We start from the raw sequence: 15,062 nt of genomic DNA on the forward strand, positions 1-15,062 counted from the left end.
TGCACTCTGTAGCAGGTTTTTTGCTTGCTTAGTTTTTTGAGACAGGGCTTGTCTGTCCTAGAACTCAGTCCATATACCTTGAACTTATAGATCTACATAGGCTGGCCTTGAACTCGTAGATCTACCTGTGTCTGCTTCCCAAGTGCTGGGATTAAAGACTTCTGCCACCACTATCTGGTTTGTAGCAGTTTTTTTTTTTTAACATAAACATTGTATGGGAGTGCACACGCAGGCACACACACACACATACACACATTCAGGTACTATGGAATAAGCCAAAGGGTTTACCGTACCTTTAAGCTATACCCAAAATTAAGCATCATACTCTGTGTAAGTTTCTTTTTGAGACTGGGTATTGTTCTGTAGACTAGGCTGGTGTGAGTTCACCATTTTCCATTTTCTGCGTACTCAGGTAGGTATATATCACCATACCTAGCTGTCTATCCTTTCCCCAATCCCAGTCTTGAGGCAGGGTTTCTTAGGGTAGACAGAATTTCCCTCAAACTTGAGCAATCCTCCTGCTACTTTTTATTGCAGTAACAGTAAACGTTGAGATTACAGCCATGCAGCAGCGTCTCAACTCAATAATACATACATAGACATATGTATTTATACATGAATATTCACGTATAGACATATATACTTCCCCCCCAAGATTTGTTTTTGAGTGTGTGTTCATGTTTGTATGCATACCTGCCTGTGGTTGTCAGAGAGGGTGTCAGATCCTTTGGCGATGAATAGAGTTACAGGAGGTTGTGAGACATCAGATGTGGGTGATTGGAACTGAATTCTGGTCCTCTGCATGAGCAAGTATTCCGGTTTTTGGGGGAAAGGGAGTTTTTAAAGATTTTATTTATTTATTTATTTAATGCATTTACATTAGTGCTCTATCTGCATGTGCACCTGCATGCTAGAAGAGAGCAGTTAAGGGTATAGATGGTTGTAAGCCACCATGTGGTTGCTGGGAATTGAACTCAGGACCTCTGGAAGAGCAGACAGTGCTCTTAACCATTGAGCCATCTCTCCAGCCCTGGGAAAGGGAGTTTTAAGACAGGGTTTTTCTCTGTCCTGGAAGTTACTCTGTAGACCAGGCTGGCCTCAAATGCAGAGGCCCACCTCTGCTTTCCAAGTATTAAAGGTGCTGGTATTAAAGGGACACACCATCTCCACCAGGCAGCCCCTCTGTATTTTTTTAATGATGTAAAAAATCAGTACTAGAGACAGACTAAGAGTATTAAGATTTTTTCCCTTTATGGAACATCAATAATTCTCCTAACTCCATTGAGGTAGGTTTTGTTAGGGTTCCCATTTTGCAGAGGGAACAGATTTTTTTTTCCAGAGATGTGAAGTCACTTTTTCAGCCAGGCAGCCCAGAGTTCAGCAACTTCCATTAACTTCAAGGATCCTAAAGAAAGTGAATGGGCAAAGGCATGAAGATTCCCCTTAAGACCCAGGCTAGAGCTTCTGCTGACTCTGGCAGCAGTGGGAGGCTTGATGAAGGTATTTGTGAATTCTATTCCACATTGTCCACTGTACTGGGATTAATGACTACTAGAGCTACAGAAAATGGTCAGCAGATTGGTCTTCATGGCCAGTGATGACTCATTACCAGAATCAGACAAGACAGCCTCCTGAGGAGTCATCAAGCTCAGCCAACTCACTGTTAGCATAGAACCCTTTGTGAAGTATCCATTTTGTACCCCCAATTCTTTTTTGAGACAGGTAGCCTTGGCTGTCCTGGACTTGCTTTGTAGACCTGGCTGGCTTTGGACTTACAGCAATCCATCTGCCTCTGCCTCCCTGAGTGCTAGGATTAAGATGTGTGTCACCACTCTCAGCTCTGTCCCCCCAATTCTTATTTCTGAGTATTCTGGAGGAGGTAAAAACTTGTCTAGCATACACAAAGCCAGAAGTCTGCTCCTCAACAGTGCATAAACTGGGTGTTGTACAAATACCTGCAGTCCTCAGTTACATAGTGGGAATGATGCTAGCCTATAATACATGAAACCCTGTCTCAAAAATAAGACATTATGCCAGGCATGGTATTACACACTTATTTGTTAATAACTTATTTAATTTTATGAGCATTGGTGTGAGGCTGTCAGATCCCCTGGAACTGGAGTTATAGAAGATTGTGAGCTGTCACGTGAGTACTGGGAATTGAACCCTGGTCCTCTGGAAGAGCAGCCGGTGTGCTGAACTTCCAGCCCTCCCTCTACTTTCTGTCTAGAAGTAGACTGGGGGCCGGTGAGATGGCTCAGCGAGTAAAGGCACCTGCCCCCAAGCCTAATACCTAATAAGCTTGATCTCTGGGTTTATATGGTGGAAGAGGAAGAAGAGAACAGATTCCTCCTGCAAGTTGTCCTCTCATGTCCCCCCAAAAATGTAGAAAAAAAATTAAGTAGATTGGGACTGGAAAGCTCCATTGGTAAAATGCTTTCCTTGAAACACAGGACCTGGATTCAACCCCACACAAAATAGCGGGCCAGCAAGGCGGCTCGGCGGGTAAAAGGTGTTTGCCACCTAACCTGACAACCTGAGCTTATTCCCGCTGATTCAGAGACTGGATAAATCCTCCTCTCGCCTCCACTTGGGCACTGTGGCACAGTTTGGGCTCTAAAAAATAAAATAAAGAAATGTGATTAAAAAAATTAGCTAGGGCCAGGTGTCCTGGTGTATGCCTTTAATCCTGGCACATGAGAAAAGCAGTCAGTTGGTTCTTTTTGAGTTCCAGGCCAGCCTGGGCTACACTGTTTCCATTGCTGTCTCGGAGGCTTACTGCCTCCTTCTGCTCACCTAAGCCTAGTCCTGGAAGTTTCCAGCCTCCGTACAATCTAACCACAGCCCAGAATGTTTGCAGCCTCTGAGACTTGCTGCTTAATAAGCTCACCGTTTCTTGTTCTCTCTGAGCTCAAAGCTGGCTGGTTTAATTCAGATGTTCTGGCTCAAACTCCTCTCCTAGCTGACTTACACACTCTAGCTTTTCTCTCTGTCCCTGAATCACTCTTCTTAGCCTGAAATTAACTCCTGCAATCTGCTCCAATCTTCTGGCTCCTTCTCATTGTCTGGCTCTGTCTTCACCTATGTCTAGATTGTTCTCTCATTTATCCTCTCTCTAGAAAACTCTCCCATAAAACTGCTTCCTCTCTCCCTGCATTGCCCATTTAGTAGCTTCCCTTTCATTTCTCTTCTTGTGTGAGTTAGGTGTATCCTATTCTGTCAAATCTTCCTCTGATTTGTCACCTTTTCTGCCACTCAATTAAACATCACTTTCAAACATGGGTGCTTTCTTCTATAAACTAACTTTCCCTTCTTTGTTTGGGATTAAAGGCATGTACCACTACACCTGGACCTTAGCTTTTCCTTACCGGAAACTTGCTCTATATCAGGCAGGCCTTGAACTCAGATCTGCTTGCCTCCGTCACCTGTTTGTATTCCAGCCAGTACACACAGACTTTGGATGTGATATCTTGCCAGAACAGTGGTATCTTGAATTACAATTCCTCTACGAGTCTGAAAATATAAACTTTAGTTCATAATTCATTGTTATTGTTTTGTTTTTTGAGACACAGTTTTTCCTTTTGTGTAGCCTTGGCTGTCCTGGAATCACTTTGTAGACCAGTCTGGTCTTGAACTCACCGAGATCTGCCTGCCTCTGACTCCCAAGAATAACACTGTTTTTATTGGCCAGTTCTATTATGCCAACATGAGATGTTCATGTTGATAAGAATAAGTGTGCTTAGTTTGAGAACTTTCCACATTTTCTTTGCAATTGTTCTGTAAACCTAAAAGTGTTGTAAAACGAGGAGTTGGGAGCTGGAGAGATGGCTCAGTGGTTAAGAGCACTAGCTACTCTTCCAGAGGACCCAGCTTCATTTCCCAGCACTAATATGACAGCTCACAACTATCTGTAACCCAGTTCCATGGAATCTGTAACCCTCTTTTAAAAAGATAAAAAAAAAAAAAGTGGGTGTGGTGCTTTAATCCCAGCACTTGGAAGGCAGAGGCAGGTGGATCTCTGTGTGTATGAGTGAGTTCTAGGCTAGCCAGAGTTACACAGTTAAACACTGCCTTAAAAAAAAAAAAAGAAAAGAAAGGAAGAGAAGGAACGAAAGAAAGAGAAAGAAAGAAAGAAAGAAAGAAAGAAAGAAGGGAGGGAGGGAGGGAGGGAGGGAGGGAGGGAGGGAGGGAGGGAGGGAAGGAAGGAACTGGCTGTAGTGACACATGCCTTTAATCCCAGCACTCAGGGAGGCAGAGGCAGAGGCAGAGGCAGAAGCAGATGGGTCTCTGTGAGTTTGAGGCCAGCCTGGTCTACAGAGCAAGTTCCAGCACAGCTGGGGCTACACAGAATAACCCTGTCTCAAAAAACCAAAACATGGCTGGGTGGTAGTAGTGCAGGCCTTTAATTTTAACTTTCGGGAGGCAGAGGCAGGTGATCTCTGACTTTGAGGCCAGCCTGGTCTACAGAGTGAGTTCCAGGACAGCTGAGGTTAAACTGAGAAACCTTGTCTCCAAACAAAACAAAAAATAATATAAAGGAAGTTTATAACATTTGTTTACTTTTTATTGTGTGTGCATGGGTTCCGTGGTGTCTGTTCAGATGTCAGAAAACACTGTCAGAACTGGTTGTATGCTTCTACTATGTGGGTTCTGGGGAATCAAAGGTTTAGCGGCAAGCCCCTTTACTCACCGAGCTATCCCACCAACCCTGTCTGTTTTCTTTTGATAGAGTCGCTGGAGATCAAACCTTGCTATAAAGGGCTAAGCTGCTAAGCGCCTGGCTTTTTTCCTTTGTGTCTGTCGTGTAAGATGGAACTGAATGAGGGATTTACAAGTGCTACACCAGCACTCTAGCACCGCCTGTACTCTCAGCGTAGAGAACTTAGTTTCCATCCCCTTCCCAAAGGGAGCATTTTTCCTTGGTTTCTGTAAACCATGTACTGTCTCTGAACTTCAACTTGGCTATCTTTTATTTTTGCAGTACTGGGGCTTGAACTCAGAACCTCATGAATGCTGGGCAAACACTCTACCACTGAGCTACATCTGCAATTTACCCATTCTGGAACAGTGAAATTGCAGCTGCAGAGTTGGCTCAGTGCTTAAAAGACTTGTTCTTGCAAATGACCCCAGTTCAATTTCCGGTGCCCACATGGAGGCTCACTTCCTTAGACGAGTAGACACAGGTGCAGACAAAAACACTCATACACAGAAAACAATAAAAGCGAATAAAGTTAACAAAGGAAATACTGAAAAACATTTGGTCATGTACAGGGGGGCCATAATAGGTAAGTGGTCTACTAATGAGCTACATCATTACTCTATTTCTGTTGTTGTTTTGAGACAGAATCACAAATAGCCCAGGTTGGCCTTCAGCTCCTCTATCTCGCCAAGCTGACTTGAACTTTGAGTCAGAGCCTCATTATTTAGGCCTGGCTGGCCCATTAGCCTGCTGTGTAGTTCAGGCTGGTTTCAAACTCACAGAGATCTACTCATATCTGCCTCCCAAGTACTAGGATTAAATAAATGCTTCACCACCATGCCCAGCTTGCCCTTAAATCTCTTTATTCTCTTACCGCCACTGCCCTGTGCTGGAATTACAAGGGTGTAACCATGCCTAGTTTCCTGTGGTGCTGGGTATTCAACTCGGAGTTTCCCGCGTGCCACACAAGGATTCTGCCGACTTAATTACGTCCCCAGCACTGCCTCATTTCTCGTCTGTTAAACCGCAGCCAGTTTAACTTTGCTGTGTCCTAAGTTCTGCTCTAAGCAAGCTTTATTTACATGCGCTAGCCCGTGCACCCCAGGCACCTGTGTCTAGGGTCCTCATTTCCCTTGTTTCCCCACCAGAAACAGACTGACAAATAGTGGATGACCCTGGAGTCAAAGCTTTTCAGCCCCTGTTTTCATCGACTCAGACTCCCCTTTCTTCTGCACCCTGAGATAGTCTGCCCACCTCAAAGCCAATTTTGAAAGCTGTGCTTCCCACACAAACTGCATGTAGGTCAGCATTCTCTTTCATCAGCTCTCAAGATTTGCTTCTTGAGTTTCAAGTCAGAAAGGCATCGCCAGGAAAGATAGCAATCATTAAAAACGCTACATCTTGTTTATTTGTTTGTGTGTGTGTAGGGATGCATACCACAGGATATGAAACACCCAATCACATAAAATAAGTAAATGAAAAAAATGAAATGTCATCTTAACAACAACAACAAAGCTGGGTGCAGTGGCATACCCCTGTGATCCCAGCACTCTGGGAGGCAGAGGCAGGCAAATCTCTGTGAGTTTGAGGGCAGCCTGGTCTACAAATTGAGTCCCGGACAGCCAGGGCTACACAGAGAACCTGTCTCAAAAAAGTTCATGTCTTTAAAAAAAAAAAAAGTTCATGTCCATAATTCCAGCACATGGAAAGCAGATAACATGATGAGTTCAAAGCCAAACACAGCTCTTGAGCTCTCCTGCTTTGAAAACAATTACCAGGTGCGTGTGGTGGCTATCCTACAGCTTCAGAGGTAAAGGCTGGAGAACCAGGAGTTCAGGATCACACGACTACACATCAAGTTCAAGGCGAGTTTGGACTACATGAGACCTTGTCTCACAAACAAAATACCCCCCCCAATGGGGGAAGGTACACTGGGGAGATGTGTCAGTGAGCACAGAGTACTTGATGCGCAAACATGAGGACTTGAATTTGGATTTCTAGCACTCATAGCCACATCCCAGGGCTGTGCTGGCCAGCCAGTCTAGCTGGAATACAAATTCCCTCTCATAAAACTAAGGTAGAAGGGCTAGAGAGATGGCTCAGAGGCTAAGAGCCCTCTTCTACATGCAGGCAGAACACTGTATAATACATAAATCTTTAAAAAACAAAGTAGAAGAGGGAGGTGGTGGCGCTCACGCCTTTAATCCCAGCACCAGCACTCAGGAGACAGAGGTAGTTGGATCTCTATGAGTTCAAGGCCAGTTTGGTCTACAGAGCTAGTTCCAGAACAGACAAGGCTACACTGTGAAACCTTGTTTTTCTAAGATAATAATGATAATAATAATAATAATCTGGGACTGGAGAAATGGCTCAGAGGTTAAGAACACTGGCTGCTGTTCCAGAGGTCCTGAGTTCAATTCCCAACAACCACATGGTGGCTCATGACCATCTGTAAAGGGATCTGATGCCCTCTTCTGGTGCACAGCAGTACATGCAGCAAAGCACTCACACATAAAATAAGTAACTGACCTTAAAAAAAGAGTAGAAAAGCAATTGTGGGGGGTATCTACCATCTGGCCTCCAAGGTGCTGAAACAGGTAAGCTCATCCTTTCATGCACGTGTGTGAGCAAACAGACACATGCATACATACAACCCAACCAAACAACTCAAAACAAAAACCAAAAAAACCTCTACATCGTTTGCTTAATATGCCTAGGACCATGTGCATGATCCCTAGCGCCACAAAACCTAACCAAAATTAAAAACCCAAATGAAAAGATTACATGTCAAAACCTTCATACCTTACTGATGGAAGGGAAATGGTGGTGGCTGCATTGGAGGCGAGCAACTCCTACAGTCTGTATCACAGTTACGTTTCTTTTGCACAAAAATTACATATGAAGTAGCACTGGTTACCTGGGAATATTAAAAATTCTTTTGCACAAAGATTACATATGAAGTAGAACTGGTTACTTCCAAGTCAAAGGGCAGAGACAATGTCAATGTCCAAATGTCCATCCTGAACAGAAAACAAATGTGATAGACATACTACAATGGAATGCTATTTGGTAATAAAAAAAAAAAAAAAAGTACAATGGAGTCTTGACACCATAATGCCAAGTGCATGAAGCCAGTTACAAGACCAGGTGGACTACGTAAGAATTATATCTCCAGTTGTCATTTGATTTTTAAACTAAGAAAAGGTTTTTGGAGACTGGGTTTCACTATGTATTCTCCGCTGACCTGCAACTTGCTCTGTTGACCAGGCTGGCCTTAAACTCACCTGCCTTTCCAGTATTGGGATTAAAGACATGTACCACCACACTTGGCTGAAAGTATATCTTACATCTGTGTGTCCTTGACTGTATCCATGTGCACCACATTCATGTATGAGCCTGCAGAGGTTGGAAAGAGGTTCTGGAGCCTCTGGAATGGAGTTACAGATGGTTATAAGCCATGGTGTATGTGAGTGCTGGGAGCTGAACCTGGATCCTTTCCAAGAGCAACAAATGTTCTTAACTGCTGAACAATCTCTCCAGCCCTTAAAATGTCCCTCCCCCACATGGTCTAATATTTTTTTGCTGGCCTGGAACTCACTTTGTAGCTGAGGATGACCTTGAACTCCTGATACCCCTGAGTGCTGGCATTAGACGCATTCACTGTTACACATATTTTAAAAATAACTTTATTTAATTTTTTTTAATTTTATATGCATTAGTGTGAAGGTGTCAGATCCCCTGGAATTGGCTTTACATACAGTTGTGAACTGCCATGTGGGTGCTGGGAATTGAACCCAGGTCCTTTCAAAGAGCAGGCAGTGCTTCTAACCACTGAGCCATCTTTCCAGTCCCAAATAGGGTCCTCTTTAAGAGCAGCAAGTACGTAGCAAGTACTCTTAACCACTAAGATATGCTTCTAGCCATTAAAAATGTTGTGTGTGCGCGTAAGTTCAGATACCTACAGAGACTAAAGGCATCATCTCTCCGGGAGCTGGAGACACAGGTGGTTGTGAGCTGTCTGACATGGGCACGAGGAGCCAAACCACACAGACTTTCTGGAAGAGGAGAATGTCCCCTTGACTGCTGAGCTAGCTCTCCACCCTCATGTCTACTTTTATGTGATCTGGGGGTGGAACTCAAACACTCTACTGACTACACTCCAGAACCCTGACTCCTCCTTCAGCTTGCTCTTATAGTCCATCATTCTAACAGCGGTACCAGAACTGTGCCAAAACACCGGGGTGTGGGGTACATAGTTGCATTTTTAGTTACAAGCAAGGGTCAAAACAATCTGTGTTTGTGTTGAGCCTCAGGTCACTGACTTAGATCCCTCCCATCCAGTTTTATGTCTAGCTCTGAAGTAACCTTAATCCTTTTTGCAAGACAGGCTTCCTCTGTGTAACTCTGGCTGTCCTGGAACTCACTCTGTAGACCAGGATGGGTTCAAACTCAGAGATCTGCCTGCCCTTGCCTCCTGAGTGTTGGTATGAAAGGCGTGCACTGCCACCACCACTGGCTGAAATGGAACTCATGTCCTCACGCTTTCATGGTAAACACTGTCCTGAGCTATCTCCTCAGCTCCTTCAAATTGTTAAAAAACAAAACAAACAGACAAAAAACTTGAGGGCTAGAGAGATGGCTCAGAGTAGTTAAGAGCACTGGCTGTTCTGCCAAAGGTCCTGAGTTCAATTCCCAGTATATGATTCACAACCATCTCTAATGATATCTGCTGCCCTCTCCTTGTGTGTAGGCACACGTAGGCAGAGTACTGTATAAATAATAGAAATAAATACATATTTTCAAAACATACTTGAACTAAATACAGTGGCACTTGTCTATAATCCTAGCACTTGAAGATCGAGACAGGAGGATTTGGAGTTTAGCATCAATATGGGCTATACAAGCCTCTAAAAGCAAACAAGTAATGAATGCATGTAGCTCAGTTGGCAGAGTAGCTGTCTATAGAGCACAAATCCCTGAGTATTAGCCCATAGCCCTATAAATTTAGGCATAGCGGTACTACAGTTCAAGGCTAGCGGCTATACATGAAGAGTTCCAGGCCTGCCTTCGAGAGCTGGCTACTTAAAGTGAGAGACCTTGTCACACAGAAAAAAGTTATTCAAGGTCATCCTTGGTTATATATTGAATTCAAGGCCAGCCAGGGCTATACATTACTCTGCCTTAAAAACAAAACTTTGTATTTTACAAATAGAATAACATAGCACAGATACAGTACCAATGCTCAAGGGCTAGAGAAATGGCTCAGAAGCTAAGAGCACTGGTTGATCCCTTCCAGAGGACCCAGGTTCGCAATACCCACACGGCAGCTCACATACATCTGTGATTCCAGTCTCAGGGGCTCTGATGCCCTCTTCTGGTCTCCAGGAGCACTGCATGCATGTGGTGCACAAATATACATGCAGGAAGAAAAAAAAACATCTATATACACACAAAATAAAAATATTAAAAAGTATTACATTACTCAGCATTCAAGATCACTTGAGAGGCATGGCAGTGCGTGCCTTGAAACCCAGCACTGGGAAGGCAGAGACAGGGAATCTCTGAAATTGAGGATACTGTGGTCTATCTCCTGTATGTCACATGCTATAGTATATAGTATACTATACAGTATATATAGTGTACGCCACATCCGCTAAGGTTGTATAGTGAGACCCTGCTTTAAAAACACCACCCCTGGGGCTGGAGAGATGGCTCAGAGGTTAAGAACACTGGCTGTTCTTCCAAAGGTCCCGAGTTCAATTCCCAGCAAGCACATGGTGGCTCACAACCATCTGCAATGAGACCTGGTGCCCAATTCTGCTTTGCAAGCACACATGCAGGTAGAATGCTTTATAAAAAATAAAAGAAAAACAAAAACAGAAACCACCACCCCAGGGCTAGAGAGATGGCTCAGCAGTTAGCAGCACTAGCTGTTCTTCCAGAGGTAGGTCCTTAGTTCAATTCCCAGCACCCACAACCATCTATAACAGGGTCTGACGCCATCTTCTGTCATGCAGGCACACATGCCAATAGACTACTCATTAAATCTTAAAATCTTTAAAAAATAAAATCTTAAAAAAATAACCCACTTCCCCAAAGACTGAGGGTTATATAGCTATTGGCTGGACATGGTGGTACTTGGAAGCCTGAGGCAGGAGGAGTATGAGTTTGATGATTAATCTTAATATATTTTTAAATTTACTTATGTGAATTCTCTGTCTGCATATACACCTGAAAGTTAGTAAAGGGCATCAGGTCCCATTACAGATGGTTGTGAGCATGGAAACTGAACTCAGGTCCTCCGGAAGAGCAGAGGATCCTAACCACTGAGCCATCTCTCCAGCTTGCATTCTTAGTATTCTTAATAGTTATTGTGCTGGGCTTGGTCTAGCGAAGTCCATTTCCCGACATCAGCCTCTCTATGGGAACTAATTTTGGCCTACTTTTACTTAAATGCTGGCAGTTCTTTCTGGAATTGCCCTGAGCATGGATCAAAGCTTGCAAAGAGAAATCAATGGGGCTGGTGGCTAAAAGGATAGAATTCTTTGCATTCTCAGTACCCACATGGCAACTCACAGTCATCCTAACTCCAATTTCAGAGACTCCAACATCCTCTTGTGGCCTCCTGGAGCACTAGGCACACAGAGTGCTTTAATTTTCTTCACAGAGTATGTTTGTTGCTCTTATTAATGGAATGCCAAATGCCAGATATGCTGGCATTTGCTTACCTATGTCTGTTGCTACCAGTGTAGGGCCTGACACAGTGGATGAAGTCAATGGTGGTGTAAGGGTGGGGGAAAGACAGCCTGTTTTCCAAATCAAGTGAGGGGCAAAGAGAGGTTTCTGAGTTGGGTGCTGGTGAGAGGTGGACACCAGACATGGGAGAGGACCACATTTGGGATATGTAGTGAGACTTCTGGAACTTTGTTTTCTTTTAAAAACATAGAAATGAGCCGGACATTGGTGACACACACCTTTAATCTCAGCACTCAGGAGGCAGAGACAGGAGGATCTTTTTGAGTTTGAGGCCAGCCTGGTCTACAGACTGAGTTCCAGGACAGCCAGGGCTATACAGAGAAACCCTGTCTTGAAAAACCAACAAAACAAAGCAACACACACACACACACACGAATATATAGTTTCGTTTTAATCTCAGGTGTGGGGTATGGGGCTGCTTTGCAGCATCCGACTGTGGTTTGCCTCGTGCTCTAGCAGAGGTGTGGTTTGCCAGCCGCAGACAGTTTCTGTGAGTGTGTGAGGTTTGGAATTCCGGCATCTTTTCAGAGGGCATATAAATGCTATGGCTCCAAGAGACAGGTGGGTGGTTGCTGGTCATTCAGAAGGATTGTTGTTCAAAGAAGAATCAAGAAACAAATTAGACTCAGAGCTCTTTCTCTCCTCTCTATCCCTCTGTTCTATCTAGTGACGGAGTGAAATGGGGAGGGGGGATAATTGTGGGAAAAATAAGAAGCCACAAAGTAGCAAAGCCCTGCTACATAAATATCAGAAGTATATTTAGGAAGACACCCGGGAAAGGTTGGATATACCTGGCAGGTATCTTACTAAACCAAGTATGGAAGGTCAACGCAGGACGGCAAAGGAGAGTCTGCAACTTTGGTTTCTTTTAACAACACAGAGATGAGCTAGGCAGTGGTGGCACACACTTAGTGAGGCCATGCTTGAAACACGAAAAAACAAGCCAAGTATAAAATGAAGGTTCAAAACTGGCTCACATGGTCAGTCCCGTTTTTCAAAATATTTGAAGAAGTCAGAAAAAAAAATGGGGAAATAAAGGCCTGAGAAAAGTGGTTTTCGGAGTCAGTGTAGTTTTTTTTTTTTTTTCCTCTCTTACCACTTGCCTTTAGATTTCTAATTTTCTTTACCTTTGCAGTTTACCTTCCCTAACTTGTTTCACAGGCACTCAGGCTCCTTTCAATCCAAGGATTTGAACCTGCTGGCCAAACACACTACCAGTGAGCTATATCCCCACCTGATCAGTTTCCCTTGAAACAGGGCCTTGGTATGTAACGGTGTAGCCATGGTGGCCATGAACCAATACTTCATGCTTTTGCCTCATTAAGTGTTAGGAATCATAGGCATTATCACCATGCCTAGACTTAAAAAGTTTTTTTGAGTCAAGGTCTCACTGAACACAAGAGGACCCCTCCCTCTGCTTCCCAAGCACTGGGGATTAAAAGCATGTGCCTCCACTTCCAGCTTTAAAAGTTTTACTTATTTTTGGCTTTTTGAGACAAGTTTCTCTGTGCAGCGCTGTCATAGAACTCACTCTATAGACTAGGCTGGCCTCAAACTCAGAGATCCACCTACCTCTGCCTCCCAAGTGCTGGGATCAAAGGCACGTGCCACCATGCCTGGCTGTTTCCTCAAAAACACCCACCCCGGGGGGAGGGTGGGACTGGGAGGGGAGAAGGGAGGGGCTTATGGGGGGATACAAAATGAATAAAGTGTAATTAATAAAAGTTAAATAAAAAATTAAAAAAAAACCCACCCTCCAAAACTTTCATACAGCTAAATCATCCAGCACCACACCAGCCAGTACTTCACACAAGGGAATGTACAAATAATATAGCTGGCACTCTCAGGAGTTGGCCATTATTCCAATTTTCTTAGGGACCCCAAAGATGCTGTTGTCCCTAGACGGCAGGAAGCAACTTTAAGAGAATGCCCCATTCACAAACAAGTGGGGTGAATGGTTTTTGGTCATCTGGTGGGCGGTGGATATTTCTCTTTTAAAGGGGTTTGGTTGCAAGCTGTTGGTGGTTTGGGGTCAGGGAGAAAACAAAGTAAAGGTGGCTAGATGAGGGGTTTCTTACTCTTTGTCTTTCCCTGATTCTTTTCTCCTATCCAGTGTTAAGGGGAAATTTGGAATAGGATAAAATGGTATGGTCACGTTAGGTACTTGGGTTGGTCACAGAGATGAGCTTTATTTAGCCTCCTGTGGATGTTTTCAAAGTCTGATAGGAAATAGCTAGAAACACGCAACATTTGGCTATTCAGCTACACTACAATAGATGCTCTTCAAAAACCGAGACCTAAAGAATATGGCACTTAAAGGTGTTTTTAAACTCATTTTATTATAGATAATGTTCTGTTGGCTTGTGTGCCTGCACACCAGAAGAGGGCACCAGATCTCATTATGGATGGTTGGGAGCCACAACGTGGTTGTTGGGAATTGAACTCACAATCTTTGGAAGAGCAGCCAGTGCTATTAACCTCTGAGCCATCTCTCCAGCCCCCAAAGGTGTTTTTATTAATAAGGCTTTTTTTTTTTTTTTTTTTTTTTTAACCAGTGAGACATGTCAGCTCTGGAAAGGACCTCTATTCTATTTCAAAGAAGATGATGGGCATCAAAGAACCTCCATATAGAGTTTGTTTCAACATGGCAAGCTAGCCACTGGGCAAGAAAATACACTTGCCTCAATTGCATGCTGGCCAAGCTGTGGATAAGCACAACACAGAAGAAATCTGCTGCTGAACTTTGCAAGGATAAGGTAGGCAGTCCTTTATAATTTCCTGCTTCACAGAAAAGTCTATCACATACTGAGCCAGAAGGTGGAAAATGACCCAACATTTCATTGGAATCTTGGGTGACTGTCCAGGCAGCCAGCTGTCTATTTGTATAGTTTTTGGAAGCTGCTTGCTTTGAACTTCCTGGCTTAACTCAGGTAATGTTTATCCTTCTCAAGTCTCTGAGGGGGTTGAAGACTAGATAGTTATAGTCTCACAATTAAGCTTTAGTTGTTTAGGACTTATTGTTTTAAGGTCTAAGATACTTTTAGGTTGATAAGTACAATTTATAGAAAATGATTTAAGTACAAAACTCTGAACTTACCAAGATAGGTTAGATAGCAGAATTCCTCCAACGTTCATACCTGATGGTTTTCCTAACTGTCGCTACTGTGAATAGTTTATTATTGTTAGAGGACCTTTAGTGGAGGGGATGATTTTGTGCACTGTGTATTCAAATGCTGATTTCTGCACCCAAATATCTGGTTGCAGTCCGGAGATGGGCATTGTCATTACTGCTGAAACATCTGTCTCAATGTTGTATAAAAATTGTTATCCATCACCTCTGACTGGTTACTAAAGAACTGCCTATAGGGGCATGACAGTTAAGGCGGGACTTGTGATCCCAGTAGAGAGGTCACCGTGAGGGAGTAGCCAGGGTGAGTTTAAGATAGCAGGTAATGGGACATGTGGCTGGGAAGTGGAGCAGGCCAGCACCGTCAGGTTAGAACAGAGGGCTATCTGCCCAGCTAAGTGCTTAAAGCTTACGATTAGTACAGCAGGTCTCTATGTCATTAATTGAGTGCTGATATAGAAAAGCCCCTACTTTAATTTT

This window comes from Meriones unguiculatus, chromosome 14, assembly GCF_030254825.1.
Source record: "Meriones unguiculatus strain TT.TT164.6M chromosome 14, Bangor_MerUng_6.1, whole genome shotgun sequence".
NCBI classification, from domain to species: Eukaryota; Metazoa; Chordata; class Mammalia; order Rodentia; family Muridae; genus Meriones; species Meriones unguiculatus.